The sequence below is a fragment of the Episyrphus balteatus genome, chromosome 1, assembly GCF_945859705.1.
Source record: "Episyrphus balteatus chromosome 1, idEpiBalt1.1, whole genome shotgun sequence".
Classification (NCBI taxonomy): Eukaryota; Metazoa; Arthropoda; class Insecta; order Diptera; family Syrphidae; genus Episyrphus; species Episyrphus balteatus.
Window position 1 is genome coordinate 21,763,035 of NC_079134.1, and position 26,221 is coordinate 21,789,255.

Sequence of the window (26,221 nt, forward strand, 5' to 3'; positions counted from 1 at the left end):
AAGTTCTTTGAAATTTAATTATCTTTTTCTTTGTAATACATTATTCTTCTGAGCGGCCAATAGTTTTAAGGTTATGTTGTTTTAATTTATTTTTTTTTCGGTTTTTTTAAGATTTTATCATTCCCGGTATTAGTTACATAAATTTTAATAATGTTAAAGTTATAGACCATCAAATTTCCAATAATTTGGTATATTTTTGAAAGTCATGCGATGTAGAAGTCGAAAGTTATTGATCTGAAAACTATAGTCTAAGTACAGGAAAGTTAAAGTTAGTTGAGAGGATACATTGATTTTTATTTGGAAAGTATAATGAAATATGAAGATATTTTAAACTTTTATAAAACACCATAGCTTAAGTTGTTTGTTTCTAGTTATTAATGGAATTATTTTAACACATAGATATTTTTATAAATAAGACAGATAATTTTTCGTGATCTTTTCTCTTGGTGTTTTTGATAGTAAATATATTTCTATTTTTTTAGTAAAATATTTATTTTTTTATCATAAAAAAAAATTCCGGTACAATCCGGTTTTTCGACTTTTTTTAAAATTCCGAGAAAATCAGTTTTGAAAGTTGGGGTAAATTTTTTTTTCGAAAAATCCCCGAATCTTTAAACGCTCCTGGAAGCTTAACCGCTTGAGAGTAATTTTTGGGAGTGATGCCAAATGATAGCTTGTGTCATGGGCCTACGCTTTGCACATTGTCAGATTTTTTAAAAATCGCCTTCCATGTTAAACCGCCACATCATGCCTATTTTTTCAGAATCGTGCCTATTTTTTTTTTTACTTTTAAGTTCTCCCGGTTTGAGAACGCGTGGACCTACAGGGATGAGAGTTGTACCCAAATGTAGGTTAGAGTCCCCGCTACCTTTTGGCATCAAAAAAATTTTTTTCATTTTTTTCAAAATTCCGAGATATAGGCGTTGGAAGTTGGGGCGCTCACTTTCAGCTCAGCTCACTTTCAACTCAGCTTAAATGAGCTAAGCTATGGTACCTAGCTCAAATTTGAGCTGAGCTGTGAGCTGAGCTGAAATGTGAGCTTTTTGCAACCCTGGCAACTTGCCACATGAAAATTACCACATGCAACTTGCCACATGCAACTTGCCACATGTAACTTGCCACATGCAACTTGCCACACGCAACTTGCCACATGCAACTTGCCACACGCAACTTGCCACATACAACTTGCCACATGCAACTTGCCACATGCAACTTGCCACATACGACTTGCCACATGCAACTTGCCACATGAAACATGTAACTTGCAACGTGTTGTGTGTTTTATGTTTGCCGTACTGCGGCGTACTGCATTTTTAAATACTAAAGTACTGCCTACTCTAAAGGTGAAACGACAGCCCTGCTACCCAGGGTGATCGCGTCATAATCCCTTTGACATTCTTGTCAAAAAGTAAATTTTCATACCCACCCTCCCATAAGAAGTATAACTTCAAAAAAAAGTTTTTTATTGCATCATCTAGAAAAATAGTGATATGAGGAAAAAAAGTTGGGCTATCCTTGGCTAACGTTAGGCAAACCAACCACAATTTTTGCACGCGAAAACAAATTTATTGTGATTTTTAAGGTGAAAACAAAATAATTACGTTACAATTTTAGAACTAAGGGTGACCTAGCGAAAAAAAATTTTGGGCTAATCTTGGGCAGTCGCACCATTCAATTTGAAAAAAAAAATCAGCATTTGAGGGTGCCAACTTCAATTTTAGTATAGATACTGTAGATATTTTTTTTTAAACTGACATATTTTTGTTATTGGCTTTTGAATTCTAAAAATTTGTACTTGCTTTGAGCTCAAAGTTCGGTCTGACAGCCAATGAAACCTTACCAAATCTGCACATGCAAATTGCACAGCTTAAAACAAAATATTTCTGGATATAAAAAAAATAAGCTACAAAGTAGTTTAAAGGCGTCAAGCCATTAAATTTGAAAAAAAAACTGTTCAAAATTTCAAATGAATGTTTTTTTGTAAAAAAGAAGTGATTTTTTTTGGACCATTTTCCGACTCCTTACATTATGTAGAAGTCATTCACATTTTTATATAATATAAAAAAACTGGTGTTTGTGGCATTTACAAGGTTAGCGTCACATTAATAAATAGACTGGTTCGATTGGAAAGGTCTTCAGGGCCTTCTAGTTTCAATACAAATGTTTTAAATTCTGTGAACATTTTAAAGATAGTTTAGCATAATTAAGAGAAGCCCACAATAAAACTGTTGGTTTTATTGTGGGCTAAGAGACATTATTTTTTGTTGGAATACCTGCAATTGTAGAAAGTAGGTGTTGATAAAAATGCAGGAAGTTGTCATGAAACTTACTGAGAGTTGGGTAAAAAAAGAATTCTTTGAGGAAGCTTGACGACAATTTCCAGTAGAATAAATCTTAAATAGGCACCCTTCAGTGATAGATTCAAATTTTTTTTATCATGATAAAGTTTTTTCTTCTCATTAAGCTTTAGTTCAAAGTAGAAAAAATGTATTTTAAAAAGCTAAAAACGAAGTGGAATCCATTTTTTCACTTTTTATCAAATTGGTAATTTTCACTATTAGAATTAATTGTAAATCAGACTTAGTATAATAACCTAACTTATCTTATCAAACAAATCAGCTTACTTCTCTCTAAGTCCTTAGTTCAGCTTATACAAAAGGTCTTAGGTTTGCTGAGCACAGCTGAAATATGAGCTAAAAGTACTTTGATTAAGATGCATCTTATTGAAATCTTGGTTAGAAAGTTTACAAAACGACTCAAGTGAAATAAAAATCTTACAAAAACTCTACGACAATTGTGCCCTTAATTATGAAAGTGGACTAAGTCACTCCCCTCAAATCTAGCCTTAAAATAATTATTATTTAAGGGGTAAAGTTTATTTGAAAGCGAAATTGCAGTTAATAAACTTCTTTATTGCCGCTCTAGTGATTTCATAAAAGAAATATAATTAAATCGTTATAAGAAAATTATTATGTAAGTTTTGCTTTAAACAATGCAAAAAGTGACTTAGTCCACTTTCATATTCATGGGCACAATTGTTGAAATTAAATAACTTCCAATGTGTACACATAAACTCAAGGGCGGATCCAGGATTTTTTTCTGGGGGGGGGGGGCAGAAGGGACGGACTGGCAAAAAAATCAGTAATAACAGTTAGAAATAAAGTGAATTATCATACGACTGACTGACAAGCAGCGAATTTTAACGACGCAAAATATATTTGGGCACATTTTCCACATCAAATAGGTACCAAATGACAAAAAAGTTATTCGGAAAAACTTACAGTAAAATCCAATTAAGTGCTTACCCACTTACCTCACGATTAGACGGGAGAAAAAAAAATATTAAAAATCCTAAAATGTATGTACAATCCTGTGCTATAACTTTTCTTAAAGTTAGTAATTTATTCTTTATTTTATTTTATTTTATTTTATTTTTTTTTATCTTATTTTATTTTATTTTATTTTATTTTATTTTATTTTATTTTATTTTATTTTATTTTATTTTATTTTATTTTATTTTATTTTATTTTATTTTATTTTATTTTATTTTATTTTATTTTATTTTATTTTATTTTATTTTATTTTATTTTATTTTATTTTATTTTATTTTATTTTATTTTATTTTATTTTATTTTATTTTATTTTATTTTATTTTATTTTATTTTATTTTATTTTATTTTATTTTATTTTATTTTATTTTATTTTATTTTATTTTATTTTATTTTATTTTATTTTATTTTATTTTATTTTATTTTATTTTATTTTATTTTATTTTATTTTATTTTATTTTATTTTATTTTATTTTATTTTATTTTATTTTATTTTATTTTATTTTATTTTATTTTATTTTATTTTATTTTATTTTATTTTATTTTATTTTTTTTTTTTTTTATTTTATTTTATTTTATTTTATTTTATTTTATTTTATTTTATTTTATTTTATTTTATTTTATTTTATTTTATTTTATTTTATTTTATTTTATTTTATTTTATTTTATTTTATTTTATTTTATTTTATTTTATTTTATTTTGTTTTGTTTTGTTTTGTTTTATTTTATTTTATTTTATTTTATTTTATTTTATTTTATTTTATTTTATTTTATTTTATTTTATTTTATTTTGTTTCACTCTAGTTTTTGAGGAATTAAGTTTTAAAGATGAAATTTAGAAAAAAAAAAATGTTTTCGTTATTTAATTGATTTTGTATAAAATTTTGCAATATTATGGACATATGTATTTATACCATTATTTAATGACCTGGTAGTTTTTAGTCAAATACTAAAGAATTCAGTCTAATAAATATTAAAGTTCATAAGAATAAAAAAAAAACTGAAACATACTTTTTTCCTGGAAAACCAAGCTTTGTTTTTTTTTTTTTTATTTGCATTAAAGTTTTTTATATCTCAAGAATATTGTGCTCAAATTGTAGGTCTATTGGAGCCAAATTGCCCAAGTTATGAGTATTTTAATACTTCGCTTACGAAATTTTTAGTCCAGAGTTCAAATTAAATTAAATTAAATTAAGTTAAATCGTTCTCGCCACAACTAATGTTTTCAAAGCCGGTGTCCCTCATAACTTCAAAATTACTGCACCGATTGTTTGAAATTTGGAACACTATTTTTTTTTTTACATATTCTTAAAGGTATCCCTGGAGAAATTTTCTTAATAACATAAAATTTATAACAATCTAAAATTAAGGGTCGCTTTTGAGGAGTTTTTTTTTTCAAGGGGTCTTTATTTTCGGGGTTGCAAACTTGGGCAAACTCTTGAAATGCAAAATTGTTCTATATATCCAGCATTTCAATAATATATAGGTTATGCAATGTTGTGGCGTGTTGCGCTATTTTAAAAACACTAATGTTAAATAAAACAAAGAAAAAAGTGCAAATTTTTTAAATGTGTAAGTACACAACCCCTCCCTATGAAAAAATAGAGTTGCATATACAATTAATTTTTTTTTTGAATACCAAAAAAAATAAAATTCGCATTTCCAGCCAGAAATAGACAAGAGTTTCACTCAAGTTCTTTCTGTTATTATTCATATATTTTAACAACTCTTATAATTTTATTTGCTTTAAGTATACCTAAACCATTTGGGGGGGGGGGGGGGGTGCACGTTCCTCCGTGCCCCCCCCCCCCCTGGATCCGCCGTTGCATAAACTAATTGTCTCCAGTTTGTATTTTAAATTGTATTTTAGTATTCCCAAACATGTAACCAAAAAGTTTCCATGTAACTTCAAAAATGCGAAGAACATTACACTGCGGTTAAATACCCTATTTGTTCACTGTCTCACTGAAATAAACTAATTAGTCTATTATTTGTACCTGCTTATTACATCCAATGCAGTTCCTCTGATTGTTCCAATACAAAAATAGAAAATAAAAATGAATGAAAACTCCTTTCGAAGTACAAGCACACACCTGGCCTTAACAAGAAATGAACTTCCGTATACCTTACCTACTTGTTGCTGTCATATATAAGTATCGTTATATTGAAGAAATTAACTCCCCAGATTCAGGGAAGGAAGCAACAAAGTTCATGATCTTTTATACGAAATATAAAAGTGTGCTTGCTTAGATTCTTCACTCTTTATATACCTTTTATCCGAATCATATCCGGCAGGCAGCAATGGTGGTTGATAGTTGGCGGCAACGACTACGAAGTGGTGCAACGTTAACTCTACTGCCGTATAGTAAATAAACCAAATCACGTACGTTAGGGATGAGCAGAGCAGAGCAGCAAGACTTATTCTCATTTCACATGCGAAACTTGTACCAGTAGCAATCGAATGAGCCCACCTGCTCTGCTACAAGCTTATAGCTACTATACAACCTAACCTATACATCTCTAAAGTATCAAAACCCAAAAGTGTATCTAAAGGATGGAACCTAAAACTTGTAACAAACTTTAACCATGGCATAGAAAACTACAACGAAACAGGAATCAAAAGTTTTCTCTCCTGTGTGTGTGCAGATATCGAGAATCAGAAAAGTTTGTCAACAATGGGATACAGAAAAACAGCAGAAAAAAAAGTTAAAAGACAAAAAAAAAAAAAGAACAAGAACTGACTATAATACCTAAATGCATGGCTGACGGCCATAGACCAAGACCATCAGTGACCAGAGAAGTCTTTAAGAGCAAAGGGCAAAATAGTGGTGGTAGGGGGGGGGGGGGGGGGATATATCAGAGGATATATGGGATTTTGAAAGTTATTTTTTATTCTTGTCTACATTTAATGGAGAACAGGACGCCATTGCTATGAAAGCCCCCAGATCACAGAGAGGTTCAAAAAGTTACGCTTTCTTGATTACCTTAGCTCACATATGTATACGAGTATTTGAGTTCTTCCAGGATTGTTGTTGTTTTTTTTTTTTTTACTTCGGTTTTGTTTTGGAACTTTATGGATTCTAAGATTCATGAACGTCGAAAAGTAAGGACCATCATTAATAGCAACACGAGTAGTGGCTATTTACTGTAATTACTAAAACATCAGGGAATTACTCTTGAAGAGCTTAAGTATTGGCAGGTTTATCAATCGTATAGGATATACTTATACACTCGTGTACTATTCGAACTTTCATTTATATTGGTAGAGAGAGAAGTTTTGTGAGCTATATAAGTGAACTTTGAACTCGTTATTTCATTTAAACTTTGTTTTTTTTTTTTTGTTGTTTGATTTGTTTGATTTTTGCTAAGAAGTTTTGTTTGAAAATCCGAGGGAAGAAGAAGTTTTATTTATATGACAACAAATCAAGGATAAAGTAGGGCGATTGATTGGCCTTCTTATTGGGCCAATTAAATTTAATATTTTATTTTTTTTTTTGCTTTGATTTTGTGAAATAAAAAATGGGAACAAATTCGAAGAAAAAATTATTTAAAAAAAAGTAGGACAAAGTTTTTGTTTTTTTTTTGTTTTGACATTTAATAGGTCATTTAATAGAGAGTTTGTACTTATACTTTATGTAGGTAGAAAAAAAATTTCTTTAGATAAAGATCAAAGAATCATAATGAGCAGATTTAATAAATTTGGTCACGTGTAAGGATTTGAAATGAAAAACGGAACACAATTTATTTTTTTTAAGTTTTAATTTTGCTTTGAGGGGCTTTAACTTTTAAAATTTTTTTATTCTCGAATTTTCTTTACTTGTTGTCTCCATGCTGATGTAAAAGATTCTTTACCAAAGTTATGTACTTCAAGATTATGTAAAAAGCATGTAAAGTGCCTCAGGGATGTCAGTCCATCAGGTCAATTTCATCGTTTTTGAAGTGAAAACTTCTTTAGTATCGTAGTGATTTGAAACAAGATGAAACGAAAATGCGACACGACTTCAACTTGTTATAACTTTTTTGTTTTAATAGATAGATGAATGAAATTTGTACTATAGATAGGTAATTAAATAAATTAAATTTGTACAATTAATTAATTTCAATTAATTTCATATTCAAAGATGTTCTTTTCCAACACACGTTATATCTTTTGATCTAGAGCACATACAAATTTGATTTAACTTTAATACGCATGCTGATAACAAAACCTTTTATTTGATATATCACACAAGTTACACAATCTTAAATTGAAAAATTTAAAAATACCTCAAAACACCTGTGGAGATCTGTTGGCGATGACCAGCTACCAGTGTAGGAAGTACCGTAATCTCAGTCTGGAAATTCGACATGGTTGACTTTAAAAAATTCTAACTTCTCTTGTAGACATCTTTGAAATAAGATTTATTCATCATTATACAAGGTGAAACAATAAGCTTTCACATGGTATAAACTTTTTTATAGGTTGTCAAACAAAAAAATTGATTTAATAGCATGAGAACATAAAAATAAATGTTTTTTTTTTGCTTTTTGGATGAAATTTCATCTAGCTCTTTTTGTAGATGTCTTATAGACCTGATCGATATATATAATTTGAGCTCTTACAATAAGCTTTCAGATGGTATAACATTTTTTATAGTTTGTTAGGGAAAAAATGCATTTAATAGCGTGAGAAGATAAAATTACGTGTTTTTTCGCTTTTTTTTGATGAAAATGATTGTTTTCAATAAATTATTTTTATACTTTTTGCGCATTGTAAAAATGTTAGAATCTCTTTATTCTTTAGGAAAATTTTGTAAGCTTTTTAATGGTTTTAATTTTTTTTTCTCAAAAAAAAAAAAAATGATTTTTTAAGGTTTCACTTCTACCACGTGTGAATGCACACATGATTTTTTTTCTTCTTCTTTACTACTATTGATAAGGTCATCTTTATGCTACCCAATGTTTGGTCGAAAAAAAAAACATGTTTGTCAGAATTTAGAAAGGGAAAGGTTTACTCGTAATGCGCAAAACTGATGCAGTTTGGTTTTGTAGTTCTATAGTAGAGAACCCACTGAACATTTGCATTGTACGGTTTTTGAAAGAATCCAATAGTTTTTTTTTGTTAAATAAATTCTTAGAAATGTCCAAAAATTAATCTTTTTTTAGTTTTGAAGTTAAGGGGTATGCCACTCTCCGATTTATTAAAATTTTTCGACCAAACTTCAAACTTCCTTACCGCAAACCTTTATTTAAGTTTACTCCACTTTCATAGTTCTGACAAAAATTTTGAAAAACAAATTATCCCAAAAGTTCAAAAGTTTTAATGGATTGTTTTTCTTTTCCAACTTATTCATCCAGTACGAGAATTTTTGTGGTGTAAAAATTAGGATAGTTTTGAATTTGTTGCTGTGAGTATTTTTAATTCCGTTCGGCCATTTTTGGACGTCAAAAATTGAAAATTAAAAGAATGATTAGCAGAAAATTCGATTGGATCGCAACAGATGGCCGGAAGAGGGGTGGGGCACAAAAATGGGGTTTTAACTATTTATGAGATCATTTTTTTTACATTATCTCAAAAATATTGAGTAAAAAGTCAAAAACTAATTTTTTTGTTTTTTATTTAACCAAAAAAGCTGGACTTTGATAAAATTGTGAAAATATACCTTTGATGTTCCAAATACATACCTACATATATGCACGTACACGTTTTTTGAATGAAACTTTTACTTTAAAATGATGTTAAAAAAAAATTGTATGCTCTGATAAGAAAATGCTGTCAAAAACAGAAACAAGCAAATAAACACATTTTTGAGATCGATTGTTCAGTAAATTCCAGTAAAAAAGTGTCTTCTAATATTATTTTTACATAATAAAAAGTACTTAAAGTTATCGAACAGATAGTGACTAAATTTGGGAAATATCTCATATCAGCATGCTCAATAAAGTTAAATTAAATTTTCATCAGCTCTAGATCAAAAGAAAGAACGTGTTGCAAAAAAAAACTTTATTTATTGTGACTACAAAATTGTCCTGTATATAATCTATCTACAGTATAAATTTCATTCACTTATCTGGTGAAGAAAAAAAAGATAAAAATAAAAAACGGTTAAAAATGGCAAACAAAAAAATCGGGACAAAAAAACTTGTTTTTCGCGTTATTCGGTCAAAAATCATTTTAAAATACTCATGCATGCGCACGGTCATATACTACATGTTCTATAAGTTTGAGATTTTTTGAACGCTACGAAAAATTTAAAAAAAAAAAATAAAAACTCACCCAAAAACACCCCGCAAAAAGTAGGTGTTTTTCAAAAATTCATATTTCGAAACGCAGAGACTTAAAAAAAAAAAAGAGTGTGTGTACACATGTACACGCGACTGAAGTTATACTTCTCATTCAGTATATGTAAATGAATTTCATTTGATATTTTTAATTTCTATTATTAAAATAATTAATCCACACTTCGTTTTTTTAACATTTTTATCAAGTGAACAATAAATTAATTCTTTCATCCTCCTTGCGTCCATGTAGTTTTCAATTTATTCTGTGAAATTTACACATCTTGTGCGGTTCAGAACGTACGGTATACGCTTAACGAAACTAAATGAATTGCGCATAAAATGTGCGATATGGTAATTTTATGAGAATTGTGTGTGCTTCAGCACTAGTAGTAGCAATATGGAACTTGCAGGGTTGCTACAAAGCTCAAAAGTGAGCTGAGCTCAGCTCACAGCTCAGCTCAAATTTTGAGCTATCTCACTTTTGAGCTAGGTACCATAGCTCAGCTCATTTGAGCTGTGCTGAAAGTGAGCTGAGCTGATGGTTGAGCTGAGCTGTTGGGTGAGCTGAGCTGTCGATGAGCTGAGCTGAGCTGTTGGGTCAGCTAAAATAAAGTGAGCTGAGCTGAGCTGTGATGGGTGAGAGGATACATTGATTTTTATTTGGAAAGTATAATGAAATGTGAAGATATTTTAAACTTTTATAAAACACCATAGCTTAAGATGTTTGGTTCTAGTTATTAATGGAATTATTTTAGCACATGGATATTTTTATAAATAAAACAGATAATTTTTCGTGATCTTTCTCTTGGTTTTTTTAACCCTAGAAAGATAATCATAATATACGTTCAGAGACGTATGATTCTAAAAAAGATTTTTGGTCTTATGTTAACACTTTTTGTCATATTTATATTTATTTAACTCATTACTTAGATTATTTTAAAGAAGTGATATAATAAATCAAATCAATTTAACAAAAACCCAGAAATTTGAATTGAATTAGATAAAACAGTTCTTTACACGGGGAAACCGACGAAGTTACGAATACCAGAGTTACGGGCGACAGAGTTACGAGCGTCAAAGTTACGCGAAACCGAAGTTACGAAAAACTAGAGTTACGAATTCTAAAGTTATGTTAAGCTATGACATGTGATTTTTGGGTTGGCAACAATTGCGAGGAAATATGGAATTATGGAAATACAGAACTATGTAAATGAGTAAAGCGAAAATGGGTGTTATTTAATCTTGTAAAATTTTGATTGGATAGGTAAAGATAATTACATATATGGTTTTGTTTTTGTGAGAAGATCGCAAAAACGTTGAAATAGAAAAAAAATATAAGTATACTTATGTAAGTTTGGGGGACATAATTGAAATTAACTTCTTATTTATCTCATTAATATTGCACCTACGTATCGATATTCTCTTATTTATGTTTCCATAATTCCATATCGTTCCTCGCAATTGTTGCCAACCCAAAAATCACATGTCATAGCTTAACATAACTTTAGAATTCGTAACTCTAGTTTTTCGTAACTTCGGTTTCGCGTAACTTTGACGGCCGTAACTCTGTCGCGCGTAACTCTGTTATTCGTAACTCCGTTACCATTTCCTTTACACGCCATACGTCTTACAGACGTATATTATCTTTCTAGGGTTAATAGTAAATATATTTCTATTTTTTTTAGTAAAATATTTCTTTTTTTATCATAAAAAAAAATCAGGTACAATCCGGTTTTACGACTTTTTTCAAAATTCCGAGAAAATCGCGTTTGAAAGTTGGGGTACATTTTTTTTTTTTTCGAAAAATCCCCGAATCTTTGAAAGCTCCTGGAAGCTAAACCGCTTGAGAGCAATTTTTGGGAGTGGTGCCAAATGATAGCTTGTGTCATGGGCCTACGCTTTGCACATTATCAGATTTTTTAAAAATCGCCTTCCATGTTAAACCGCCACATCATGCCTTTTTTTTCAGAATGTGTCTATTTTTTTTTTACTTTTAAGTTCTCCCGGTTTGAGAACGCGTGGACCTACAGGGATGGGAGTTGTACCCAAATGTAGGTTAGAGTCCCCGCTACCTTTTGGCATCAAAAATTTTATTTTCATTTTCTTCAAAATTCCGCGATATAGGCTTTCGAACACTTTGATGTGGTGCCATATAAAAGCTTATATTCTCAGCTACCCGAAAGTGGTATAATCCGGTTTTTCGATTTTTTTCAAAATTCCGAGAAAATCGTGTTTGAAAGTTTGGGTAAATTTTTTGTTCGAAAAATCCCCGAATCTTTGAACGCTCCTGGAAGCTAAGCCGCTTGAGAGCAATTTTTGGGAGTGATGCCAAATGATAGCTTGTGTCATGGGCCTACGCTTTGCACATTGTCAGATTTTTAAAAAATCGCCTTGCATGTTAAACAGCCACATCATGCCTATTTTTTCAGAATCGGGCTCAACTTTTTTTTTACCTTTAAGTTCTCCTGGTTTGAGAACGCGTGTACCTACAGGGATGGAAGTTGTACCCAAATGTAGGTTAGAGTCCCCGCTACCTTTTGGCATCAAAACATTTTTTTTCATTTTTTTCAAAATTCCGAGATATAGGCGTTGGAAGTTGGCGCGCTCACTTTCAGCTCAGCTCACTCTCAGCTCAGCTCAAATGAGCTAAGCTATGGTACCTAGCTCAAATTTGAGCTGAGCTGTGAGCTGAGCTCAAATGTTAGCTTTTTGCAACCCTGGCAACTTGCCACATGTAACTTGCCACATGCAACTTGCCACACGCAACTTGCCACATGCAACTTGCCACATACAACTTGCCACATGCAACTTGCCACATGAAACATGTAACTTGCTACGTGTTGTGTGTTTTGTTTGCCGTACTGTGGCGTACTGCATTTTTAAATACTAAAGTACTGCGTACTCTAAAGGTGAAACGACAGCCCTGCTACCCAGGGTGATCGCGTCATAATCCCTTTGACATTCTTGTCAAAAAGTAAATTTTCATACCCACCCTCCCATAAGAAGTATAACTTCAAAAAATCCGTATAAGACCCCTAATTTTTTTTTATTATCTTTCGAATGGCGTTTTTTAAATTGTCAAAAAAAATTTCCTCTACCTATAATCACTACTTTGTCAAAGGTCTACCTCATGTTTTAGTTTTAGAAAACCGTGTATTACTTGGTTTTGAAATTTTTTAGAATTATTTTAAAACCATTGTCAGTCTTGTAATAAATTTATCTAACGATAAAAAAATTCAACTCTTTATATTGTCGCGTTTAGAAAATATCCAATTTTTGCCATTTTGTTTTACCCCTGTTTACCCTATCAAATGACGGAATTTTTAAAAATCCTTGATTTGTATTCAATTTTAGGTTAATATCTTTCAAATATAAGCTATACAAAATATTTGTATCTCTGATAGTTTATTTTTAACTTTGAATTGAAATTTTTGGCGCACTGAGAAAAATTTCAAGTGGAACGGGAGAAAATAACTTCACTTTTTTGTGGTGGCTGCCATGGTTCATCGATTTATAAGACGTTATCACGTCAACAAAAAATTATTTTAGACTCAAGTTATATAATTTGGTCCTCAACTAGTTCTTTAGAACTAACACCAACAAAGTTATTTAAAAAGTTCGATTTTTTTTCGACATTTCATGCATTTTTGTCAATTTTGCGTTTGACACTCGAGTTCTCTTGTTGAGCTAAAATCATAAACTATTTTGTTAAATTTTAGACATTGGCTGGGGCCAATTTCATTAGCTATATAGGATAACAACGACTTAAAACATTAATTGGTGTGGGCTATTGGACTTTATTGAACATAGATCATAAGATCATAAAAAGTATTTCTCGAAGTTCAATCGAACTCAACATTTGATTTTTGAGGTCGCTGATATAGTTGATGTGCTAAGCTCTGAAACAAGCCCCTGATGTATGAGGTTATTGTAGGTTATCATAGTAAAAAAGTTTTAAAAAATCAGAGATTAACGTTTTCACATTTTTGAAGTGTAAACTTCTTTAGTATCGTAGTAATTTAAAACAAGATAAAACGAAATCGCGACACGAACATTCAACTTGCTATAACTTTTTTAATAGATAGATGAATGAAATTTGTACTGTAGATAGATAATTAAATAAACTATAATTGTACCAAATTTCAATTAATTTCATATTCCAAAATTCTGAGATAACGGTAAAAAGATGTTCTTTTTCTATACACGTTATATCTTTTGATCTAGTGCACATACAAATTTGGTTTAACTTTAATACGCATGCTGATAACATAACCTTTTATTAGATATAACACACATAACGGTACATGCTCCAAAAGTTACACAATCTTAAATTGAAAAATTGGAAAAATTGAAAAATACCTCAAAACACCTGTGCCGATGACCAGCCACCAGTGTAGGAAGTACCGTTATCTAAGTTTGAAATGACATGGTTGGATTTAAAAAAAAATCTTACTTTTTTTTGTAGGCATTGTAGAAAAATGATTAAAGCGTCATATAAAAGGTGAAATAATAATGATATAAAATTTATTATAGGTTGTCATTTTAAAAATGGATTTAATGGGATTAGAAGAGAAAAGAGATTGATTGTTTTGCTTTTTTTATGAAAACTAATTGGGTTAAAAAAACTCTAGCTCTTTTTGTGGATGTTGTATAGACATGGTCGATATAAATATTTTTAGCTGAAACAATAAGCTTTCCAATGGTATAAAATTTATTTTAGGTTGTCATATAAAAAAAGTGAAATGGAATAAAAAAAAGTTATATTTTTTCGATTTTTGTATTTTTTAAGTAACTCGTTTCATAATTTTATATTTTTGAGCCTTCGGATTTTTCATTTCGGTAAAGTTAGATCAATTAGACATTCAAATTTTCCAAATTTTAGTGAGAAAAACATATTATTTATTTTTTTTTAATTAATATTTTTCTCACTAAAAAAAAAAAAAAAAACAAAAAGTGAGACAAAATTTTCATTACATGCAAATGAAAATTTCTGTGCTTGTCACAAGTTGTCATGATACTTGCACGTGGATCCTTATTTACAATAAGCAAACATTTTTAGACATACAGAAAAGTTAGACTGCAGATATTCAGAATTCTTTCATCTTGAAATTCATTACTTTTTCGTAGAATTCTGGTGTGTGTATTTTAATTACCTGGAATAAAATAAAATATATAAATGAAAGAGGTTTGCTTAATTGAATCTAGATGCATACCTATACAGATCTCTTTTGTCTAAAAAGTTTGTAAATATTTTGTCAAGAAAAAACGCAAAAATAAATTGATATTGGAGAAGAGAAATGAAGACTTTCAACTTTTTGCTACCACAAACCCAGTTAACCGCGAAGAGATAGGTTGGTATTTTTTCTTCTTTCAAAGCCACCTACCTGTATCATCATCATCAGGTTGAGAGCAAAACTCAGCATCATGAGTGTTTGTGTATGCGGGGGAGGCAGCAAAACATATCCTTGACAGGTGATATATAGACAACATGCTGCTTCTGTGAGTATTTTGAAAGGCTTTTGTCTTGTCTTTTTTTTTTTTTTTTATTTTTCTCTCTTTTCTCTTTCATTTTTGTTTTTTATTTTTGAATTCACATGAGTTCGCATCGCACACATCCTTAGGCTTTTTCCATCACGTTGTTGGCTCTTTTAGTTCCCGTTTTATAGCTGGATATTGTATTACTCCAACGAGGCAGGAATGTTTTGCTTTTTGTGTAATTATTATTTTCTGTTTAAGCCAAAAGAAAATTAAAAAGCCATTCTCTCTCCCTCGAGGTCACAAGTTAATTGCGGTTCCAGTACAGAGAATATGCATTGAATGTATGTCGTGCATTCAATGAAAAAATAAAAAAAAATATATATATAGAAAGAAAGGCGTTCTTTTGTATAGCAAGGATTATACTCAACTCAACTCATGTGCTTCATGTGCGTCTTCTTGTCTGTGTGTACCTAGTTGTTGTGCGGATATAGTAGTCTCTTATTTACTAATTAGTTTATTATTGAACGGCATACTTAAGCTAAGGAGGACGTGAATGAGCTTTGTTGTTGAAAACAAAAGAAAGGTTTACAGGTTTTTATCGATTTATTTCAATTGAAGTCCTTTTGAAATGAACCTTGTATTATAGTAGGTAGCTTTTTTAATTAAAAAATAATGTGGGTGCTCTTTTGAAAGAAGTTCGTTCTTGTTGTGGATGCATTTAAAAATAGGTGTTTTATTTGAAGTAGTACTTGATGTGGGTATAGAATCATTAATCTATTTGTGGTGAACATTGGAAGAATGATATCCTTTTTTTTCTTATTGATGATTTATTTTTATTTTGATTTTAATAATTAAAAATGTTCAGTCTAGACACCACTTCTTTATAACAAAAGAATAGTAAATTACACATGTTTATCTCAAATTTGTTGAACTCAGGATCGGGCTGTCGAGAAAATTGTCTTTCAATATTTTTGATATTATCAGTAGGTCGAGTTATGTATATTCAGCGTCATTGTGACGACTTAACGTTTAAAAATAATTATTATTTTCAGAAATAATAAAAGTCATTATATATTCAGAACTTATTTGCTTGGTACACAAAATTAATTCCTTTTACAAAAATAATAAGGAAGAAGGATCAAAAGACTCCATCAATAGAGTCTATACATTACACACTGATAAAATTTGAAATGGAAAAGGGGGTTTAAGACGATAAAGGAACAAAGGATCTTTACGTCCATTATTACAATTTTTGGTGATAGGGTGTTTTTTTTTTAGATATAGGAAAAATCTGCGATAAGTCTAAAAAAATAATGTAAAATTGTACCTTTACGAAGTCGATTCAAAATGAATTAAATAAGCCTGTAAATTTTTTCATGTGAAAAGGTAAATGTACCCTATTGAAATCTAGCAATAATGTTACCTTTGGAATTGGAAGTAAGAATCTAAAGTTAGAAAATCTATTAGAAAATCATAGATAGGTTGTTTAAAAAAAAAAAGAATAATAAATAACGTTACATTTGGTATAGAAACCATGCATTATTGTACTAATTTGGGTGAAATGGTAGTTTTTCGATTTTTGTAAAAAAAATCACCAGAACGCCAAAGATTCGGGTAACACATTAAAAGAAATTTAAATATTCATGGGAACCATAATTAGAATGATCTCTTGGGTAAAAGTGTGTTTTTTTGAGAGAAGGTAACATATTTTTGTAAGTTTTTTGCAAAAAATAATGTTTACTTCTTTACTTCAGTAGTTTCTTTATATTATTAATTTTAAAGAAAAAACACGTAGGAACCTTTTTTTGGCCTTAAGTTCTAAATTTTGCGGAGTTACGGAATTTCTAAATACCGTTTTGTAATTGGTGTAACAAGTTCTACAAAACGTAATAGGTTTTCGCCCGCGTATATTTTTAGTTTCACACAATTTAATCGTACCATTGTAAAAAAAAATTATATTTTGCAACGTTTAAACGCCCATAACTTTTTTACTTGCGATATAGGTACTATAAGGCAAGTTTAGGATTCGTAAAAAAAATCGAAGTCGAGATAACAATTTTACATGACATTACGATGATGGAGAATGCCAAAAAAGTGGGTCCGGCAATTCTGTCTGTCTCTATCTGGAGCTGCAGCCTAAACGAGTGAAGTGATTTTCTTCAAACTTGGTAGTTAGCAGTTTTTGGTGATTCCCTAGAGGTAAATTGAAATTTTTTTTTTATCACCAAAACTAACGGTACCTGCCATATAACGGAAATAGAAAAGTTAATTTTTTTCAAAAACGGCTCTAACGATTTTAATTAAAATTTTTGTGTGTAGTACTACACATAAAAGCCAACTTTTTAAATAAAAAAAATATTTTTTGTACCGTTATTAACGGTACCTGTCATAGAACGGTTTTTTTCGTTTCTGAATATCTCGTACAACCTTAACCCGATTTTAATGAAAATTTTTATACAAAAGTGTGTAAGTAAAGATAGTATTAAAATTTTAGAAAATTTTCAAAAAACGCATTTTTGGTTTTTTAAAAAATATTTCAAAATTTTTTTTTGAAAAATCAATTTTTTGAAAACGGATCAATGAAAAATTTTGAAATTTAGTTTTTATGTGTAAATTAATTATTTCTTCAAAATGGCATACCAACTTTTTTTTTGAAAAATGTTAAAAAATTTTTATATATAAAAAACATTTTTTTTAAAAAACGGCTCCTACAATTTTCGAAAATTTTTTTCTAAAAATACCTTTTTATACAAGAAATAAAATGGCATATTTGTTTTTTTTTTTTAAGATAATTTATAACGGAGTTTAATTAATTATAAAAACAGATTTAATTTTTTTATACTACTTATGAAATTTCTTCAAAATATCAAATTTTAAATTTCTTGAATAAAAAGCTTTAACATTATAGTATCTTTAAGCATAAGAGCAAGTACGTGCGACCCCAGTCGTGCAATTTATTTCCTATGATTTGCACTGAAATTTTCTTTTAGATAATGAAAGCTTATACAATTTCAAATCGAATATAAGAAAAATGGTTTTCCTACCTATTCCAAAAGTTAGTAAAAAATGCAATTATTGTTTATAATAAAATCAATTATTTATAAATAATTTTTTGTTTTTTTAGTAAATTGTTGTGTGTACAATTGATAATAATGTGTACCAAATTTCATTAATTTTTATGTTTTTATTACTGAGAGTCATTTTAACAAAAAGACGTACAAAATTTCATTTGTTTATAACTTTTAACAAAATTGACATTTATCAACAATACTTTGGAATATTATTTTTAACATATAAATCTTGCAATATATGCAAAAAAAAGTATCAAATTCGAGAAGTCGGCTTTGAAAATTTGACTCATAGCAATAATGTGATAGTTTTTTTTTTAAATCTTTACTTTAGCAGTTTCTTTTTAACGAATAGTATATAGCAATAATCTTTACTTCAGCAGTTTCTTTATATTATAACGTCAAAAAAGTCAATTTTTATAATTGCTTTAAAAAAAATACAAGAAATAGCTTAATATAAGGCCTTAAGGTACATTTACCCAATTTGACATTTTTCAGATTTTGTTTTCAACAAATTTTGATTATTATTTTTCATTAAATATGAATATTAAATATAAATACTAAATATTAACCAAAACTCAGCATTGAACATCTTATAGAATTATATTTGGAATTTCTGTACGAGTTGTATAATTATATAATATATATACATATATTAAAGTTTGGTTTTGTGTACGTTCGCTAACCGGCCACACCGACTGATTTATTTTCTTAATTTTTTTTTTAATCAAAGAGGCATAAGAGGAGAAGGTTTAAGGCAAAAAAAAATTTAAGATTTTATAGGGTAAATAGGGGTAACACGACATTGAAAAAAGAGGCTATTTTCTAAACGGTAAGTCGTAAAGAGTTGACTTTTTTTTTAAATGATAGACAAATTTATTCAATAGTTAAAAAAGGTATTGACTAATTACAGGTACTCAAAATTTTGCACAGAAATTTGAGTTACACCATGAGAAAGATATTTAAAAAAAAAATTAGGGGTCTAAAACGGATTTTTTTCATAGGCCCTGTATTACGAACTTTTCAAGTTTTGATTCCCTTTTTCATTTAAAATGTTAACTAATTATAGAGTCGAAAATTAAAAATAAATACAAAAAATGGCGGAACGAAGTCCGCCGGGTCAGCTAGTTATATAATAAAACAAATTCTTTATTTGTACGAGGATAAGAAGGTATTTGTTTTATTATATAATTGAACATCTTTTTGATATCAATCAAGTTAAATCTTTAACTTAGGTATATACTGTTCTGAAAAAAAAAATGCATGCTTATTCTGCTCGCCATTTTGGAGTCTTCATTTTGAATAAAAAAATGTTGGCAGCTTTTCCATATTCTCCATACTTATATCCTTCAGCACAGCTTAACACATTTCATGACTTTTTGTCAAGAAATGACAATGCTTTTGATATAATCATCGACGAAAACTTTTAACACGAAACCAATAATTTCTTCATTATAAAGGGCAAGTAAAAGGTATGTGAGCAATATGAAAATGTCACTATTGATACATCTGCAAGGACAATTAACATTTTAAATGTTGAAATTATTTGTTTCGCGTTTTTTTTAAACAAAACTTGTTACAAAATTTCTCTTAAAGAAATATATTAAACAATAATTTTAAATGAATTTTTAACATGAAAAAATTGGAGTATTTAAGAGAAAATTTAATAATTACGTTAGAAAAACATATTTTTTATTTTTTATTTTTACGTGTACATAATATGTACATATTATTTTTGTTTTTTTTTTTATTTTATTTTCATCAGAGATAAAAACAATGAAATTTAGTTTTCATTTTTCAATATGAGTAGAGACTACAAAATAATTGTTTGACTTTTATTTTTATGGTTAAACTAGTTTTTTTTTTTATTATTGAAATGTGTGAATGCACCTGTTCTATAGAAAACCAAATGAATATTTTCTTGCATAAAATATTTGTTTCATTCTCTATATACCATTTTAATGGAAAATAATAGAGCAGAACCATCAGTTGATTAAAAATGGGAAAATAACACTTGCTAGTAGTCTTCTAATAATTCCATTTTGTGGTTATGTTTTATTTTTTTTTGTGTTTTCAAAACAAAAAAAAAAAAATAATAAAATAAATATTTGATAAAGGATGAAACTTTGAATATTTAATTTTGATGACCAAAAACTATAGGGGGAAGTGGTCACCCTTCGTACACGGTCACCCTTCGTACAGTGAGCTTAAAACAAAAACTAAACGGTATTCAAACACGTGCTTACTAGTGTGCATAGACATAGTAGGCGCCGAGCTGCTAGATAAATTTTGAATCCTAAGTGCAACGAATTCGGTCGCCACAAGACTTTTAGTGTTTTTTAGTGCTCTGAGTAATTTTTTTATGTACATTTGATGTCATGTTGTGTTTAAGTTAAGTATGTTTTTGGCTAAACAGTAATGAAGAATTGTTGATTAAAGTGTTAAATTTGTGTTTTAATTATAAATATTGCAAAATCTCAGTACATTTTTTCAAAAATCAATTTTTCTGCATTATGTACAGCTTGGGGAGCATTCGTACAGTCAAACATGGGGCACATTCGTACGCATACGTATGCCCGCCAGTAAATTTTCTTGAGCAGATAACAATCAAAACACGGAGTTACAGTTTTATTGAAATGAAATTTAAACCTCTATAATAAGTTTTTCGCATTCTATAGTAAATTAAGGTTGGTATTTTTATATATGTAAATAATAATTTGTTTCAGAATCGTCGAATCGCGAAAAATTAAGTTTTTTATTTGTTTTTGTTTTTTTTCTGAGTCAAGTTCAATTAATTAATAAACTAATAAGTAATTAAATGTTTTAAAACTCAAATTTGGCATTTGATAAATCAAAAGTTAGTCAAATTAACGTTTTAAATATCCTGTACGAATGTACCCCATGTGCTGTACGAAGGTACCCCACGGGTGGGGAGGATTCGTACAAAAATCTAATCCCAGTAAAATGGCTATAACTATTTAAGCCTTTGACTTAAAAGTGTCAAATTTTTTTGTAAAGTGTAATAATATACATATTACAAATAAAGTCCATTTTCTCGAAGCTGGAGTGAGTAAATAAATAACTAAAAAAAAATAAGTAAAAACTGTACGAAGGGTGACCACTTCCCCCTAATAATATATTGATTTATAGAAAACCACAAATACATACATACTACATATGCTCGTGGGTATGTATGTATATTTGTATGGTTTCAAAAATGCAATTGAATTATTAACGATTCAATGGACCAAATAATTCTTGGTATCTATCTTTTGTTTTAAATTAATTGAACTTGAATGGAATTTTAATTAAAATTTTAGTTGTTTAATATAAAGGCATTTATTAACACCAATGGTTGGTTAAAAATATAGGATTTTTGATTTTTGTTGTTTCAAAAAATATATTATTGAGGAGTTTGATGGAATTTTTTCTATTTAATAAATATTTTTTAAACAAAATGAACAAAGGTAAAATTAAATTAATGTTGAATATTGGAAAGCTATTTAAACAAATAAAACAATATCTTAGGTTTACAACAATATACAAGGACCTTTTATTATATGTTTCAAGTAATTCTGATTAGAAGTTAAACAATAAAACCTAACTTTTCTAATTATGTGATTCCACTGAAATACAAAAATTCTTTATTAAAAAATAATTTTCCTTTTAGCATTCTTTGTATCCTTTTTTTGAAATCTCTCCCTTTTTTTCCCAAAACCACTACAATTTGTATGCATTTGTTTTTTTTTTTTTGTCATAAACTTAATTGCTTGTTCAAATATTGAATCATCTTCTTGTATACGAATGAATGATTACTTTTTCAACATTAAAATCATTTTCCATTCAAGGATTTTTTTTAAATTCTATGTTCCCCTTGTTCAAATGCACAATGCTCTTAAGAAAATAACAATTTCACAATTCCGGATAATTTTCCATACATAAATCTTCCCCCTACTCAATATAACCTGGGTATTCGAGTGCGGAGTACGTGTATGTTGTATACGATGATGTCGTGTCCTGCAATATTTCTGACTTTATCGTCAAAAGTGCTCAAAATGATTGCTTCACATTTTCCAGGACGATACCATATCATTTCACAACTCTCTTTCTCTCTGATAGAATGTTCTGTGAATAACCACTCAGTGTATATCCTTTACCTGTGTTATGGAGGAGAAAGTTTGAATGAGAAAAAAAAAGATTGATGTCCTTTCGGAGAGGACATAAATTCAACAAAATCGTTACAACTTCAGATTTTCATTCAAATAAACGGGGGAAATGGCAAAAATGTATCTGTATTTTATTTCTCTGTCATAATAATCAAGAACATATCTTTTCTTGTTCGTTATTTTTTTTTTTTTATGTTTTTAATATCCATAACCATCGACAGGTGTAGACAAACTAGCTTGGTTACCAAGCAACCATTCATATCCTATATGATGTTCAGATTGTGGGGGAGTCCTTGTTTTATTTTTTTTTTCATGTTGGAAAGTGAGGTGAAACAACTTATGTATCACATCGGAGGACACAACAATGAAATTTTAAATGAGAGAAAATTATGAAGGTGTGTTAGAGCATTGGCATGGCATTGATATTTAAAAAACTTTTTTATTTGTTTTGTTTTTAGTGTTTATTTAAAATGAACATAGTTTGATAGTTGGTATCTTCACAAGGACATAACCACAGCAGAATCAATACTTTCTATAATGTTTCCTTCTGTTATATTTTTATTTATTTCTGTTTTTGTTGGTTTTTCTGATAAAAAGTTTTATAAATTGGTAATGATGTGATTTTTATTTTTTTAAATTTAGATTGATACACATTTATATGAGTTTTCAATTGACTATTTAAATGAGGACCTTCTTTTGTGTATGTGTGTTGATAATTAAGATTAGTGTTAAGTCAAATGTGTTAGAATGGAGACTTATATTTTAGATTATGTGGAATCTATGAACTATGATGTTTTTATATGTTTTTATAAAGTTTCTTTATCACTAAATTTATTTTAAAGTTTAATTTTGTGATAAAGTAGGTACATCAGACGATAGAATTAGAAAATGCAAAAAACAACGTTTTTTAACTAGTCTTGAGGTTACAGGCGATTTGTTGCTAAAATTAAATTTTTTTCAAAGGTTTTTTGGTGTTCTGAACATCCCAATAAAATCCAAAAACCGGGTACAAAATCATATTTGCTATTAAAATTAATATCTAATCAATCAAAAAAAGATGTCAACATTGCTTAAATGCTCTTATAAAGAATAACATAAAAATAAGGAAAGTGCATTTTTTGCTCAAAAAACTCGGCTTAATGGATTAACCAAATTCAAAAGGATGTTGTGCATTCAAATTACAATAAAAAGTTAAAAAAAAAATCGATTTTTTGGAAAGTTCCTTTTGATACATTTAACCAAATGCAATGCTAAGAAATAAGTAGTCTGAAAAAATGAGAGCAAGCACGATCGACCCAATAATGTACTTTATTTAATTTGTATGCTTTGCTCCTATACAGAATGATTTGCATAAAATGAAAAACGTCCCGTTTCTGCCTACAAAAAATTCAGTTGAATATTAAAAATTAAACGTTTTTATTATTTTTAATATTATATCAAAATTTCCACTTTAGGGTAGTTCCACGCATAATAAATAAATTGCACGACTGGGGTCGCACGTACTTGCTCTTATGGTAAAAGTTACTCTAATGTTAAAGTTTTCAATTGAACAAAATAAGGGAAAAATTAAAATTTGATATTTTCACTGAATTTCGTTAGTGGTGCAAAAAAATAAAGTCTATTTTTATAAATAATTAAATACCGTTTTAAATGCTCTTTTACAAAAAAAACTAAGTATGCCATTTTATTTCTAGTATAAAAAGGAATTTTTAGAAAAAAAATTTCGAAAATCGTTAGAGCCGTTTTTTAAAAAAATAATTTTTTATATATTAAAATTTCCTAACATTTGTCAAAAAAAAAAAATTGATATGCAATTTTGAATAAATAATTAATTTACACATAAAAACGAAATTTCAAAATTTTTCACCAACCCGTTTCCAAAAAATTGATTTTTCAAAAAAAAATTTTGAAATAGTTTTTAAAAATCCAAAAATGTGTTTTTTGAAAAATTAAAAATTTTTTGAAATAATGATTGTTTAAGCGTTTCTGTATTAAAAATTTGGTCGAAATCTGTTTTGTCGTTTATGAGAAATTTATAAATCCAAAAAACCGTTCTTTGGCAGGTACCGTTAATAAAGGTACAAAAATTTTTTTTTGTATTATCAAAGGCGGCTCTTATTAATAACAGTAAGCATACAAATTTTAATCAAAATCGTTAGAGCCATTTTTGAAATAAATCAACTTTTCTGTTTCCGTTATATGACAGGTACCGTTAGTTTTGGTCTTAAAAAAAAAAATTCTTGCCCTATAGTACCTATATCGCAAGTAAAAAAAATTAAAGTGAAAATATAAGAAATTAAATAATGTGATTTAAATTCTTTTGCATTTTATTTTAATAATTTCATATTAGTTTAATTTTTTTCTTATTCCTCAATCTAAAAATTAAAAAAAATGAGAAATTTTTTAGAAAAATATGAGAAAAATTAACATTCTAAAAGTTTCCAAAGCCAGAGCTTTATTTATTATGTATTGACGGTAGACGCGCATTTTTATTCAAAATTGAAATTGGTTATTTGGTCAAAAAAATCTCGATTCAATTATTCTGACAATAACTGAGAATCTGACCCTAAAAAAAATATTTGTTGTGTAAATAATGCTTAAATATTTGAAACTTGAAGTTATTGATTTTTTTTTTAATGTTTATATATTTTAAAACTATATTTTTCATACAGTGTCACACCCGTTACAAAAATATGTCACACCCGTTACATTTTTGAATTGTTAAAAAACCATTTTGTTTTTATTAAGTGCCTTGAAATATATGCTTTCTGGCAACGTAATAAAATCTCCTTTCATTATGAATACGATATCCACGACTTTTCATTCAAAAATCCAAAATATGGCTTTTAAGAGTCACCGAAGTATACTGAATCAATTTTCTAACGTCACACCCGTTGCATCTTATCATAAGAGTTTGAGACATTGAAAGACTGGTTAACAAAATGTTATTTTAAACAATTACTAACAACTAAATATATAAGGTGTTCAAGCTATTAATTACTTAATGCAGTGAAAAATACACAAGCCAGGAACAAAAAATGAAACTGTGTACCACCCATAACAATGAAATTACCCTGTAACGGCATACCATTTTTTTTAATTTTTTTTTTTGAAAATTTATAAAAAAAAGGCTATTAAAAAAACTGCCTTTACGTTTTTCAATTTTTTTAATACAAGAAATTAAATGGCATACATACTTCGTTTGGAGGTTAACACCACTTTAGAGATGTTTTTGTAACTTGGAAGCACATTTTATACTACTTTTTATTTTTTTTTTACTTTCTTTAAAAAAAATTATGAATTCATAAAACGATTTAATAATCCAAGCTACTTTTTAATTAAGAGGAAGTACGTGCAACCCAGTTGTACATTTAATTTCTTGAAAATTACTGTTTGAAGGAATCCTTATTATTCACTAAATTTATTTTGCAGCTCTAGACAGATTTTTCGACTTCCTTTGAAAATATTGAGAATTCATTACATTGTGTTTGAAAAGTTTTAACAGAATCTAGAATTTTCAACTTCAAAAATCAACTACAAAAATCAATTGTAAACATTAGATTTCACAAAAACTGTATTCAAACAAGCATGAAAATATAGAACCATTATGGTTTAATACATTTTTGAAGTCAGAACGTCCTCTTGTATTTTTACTCATATGCTTGATATTGAGTCACGTTTTCATCGTTAAAACGTAGTGATACAAATTTCACATTTTTCTTCTGTACTATCCTCAGTAGATGTAATATGAAATGAAAGATTGCTTTTGTACTTTCAAATCGAATAAATCCAACCATTTACAAAGAAAAAAGAAATAAAATCAAGAAAATTGAAAACAAACAACAACCAACAAAAAGAAAATGATTACTTCACCAAAAAAAATATAATATGATTCCAGATTATATTAAATTGATTTGCT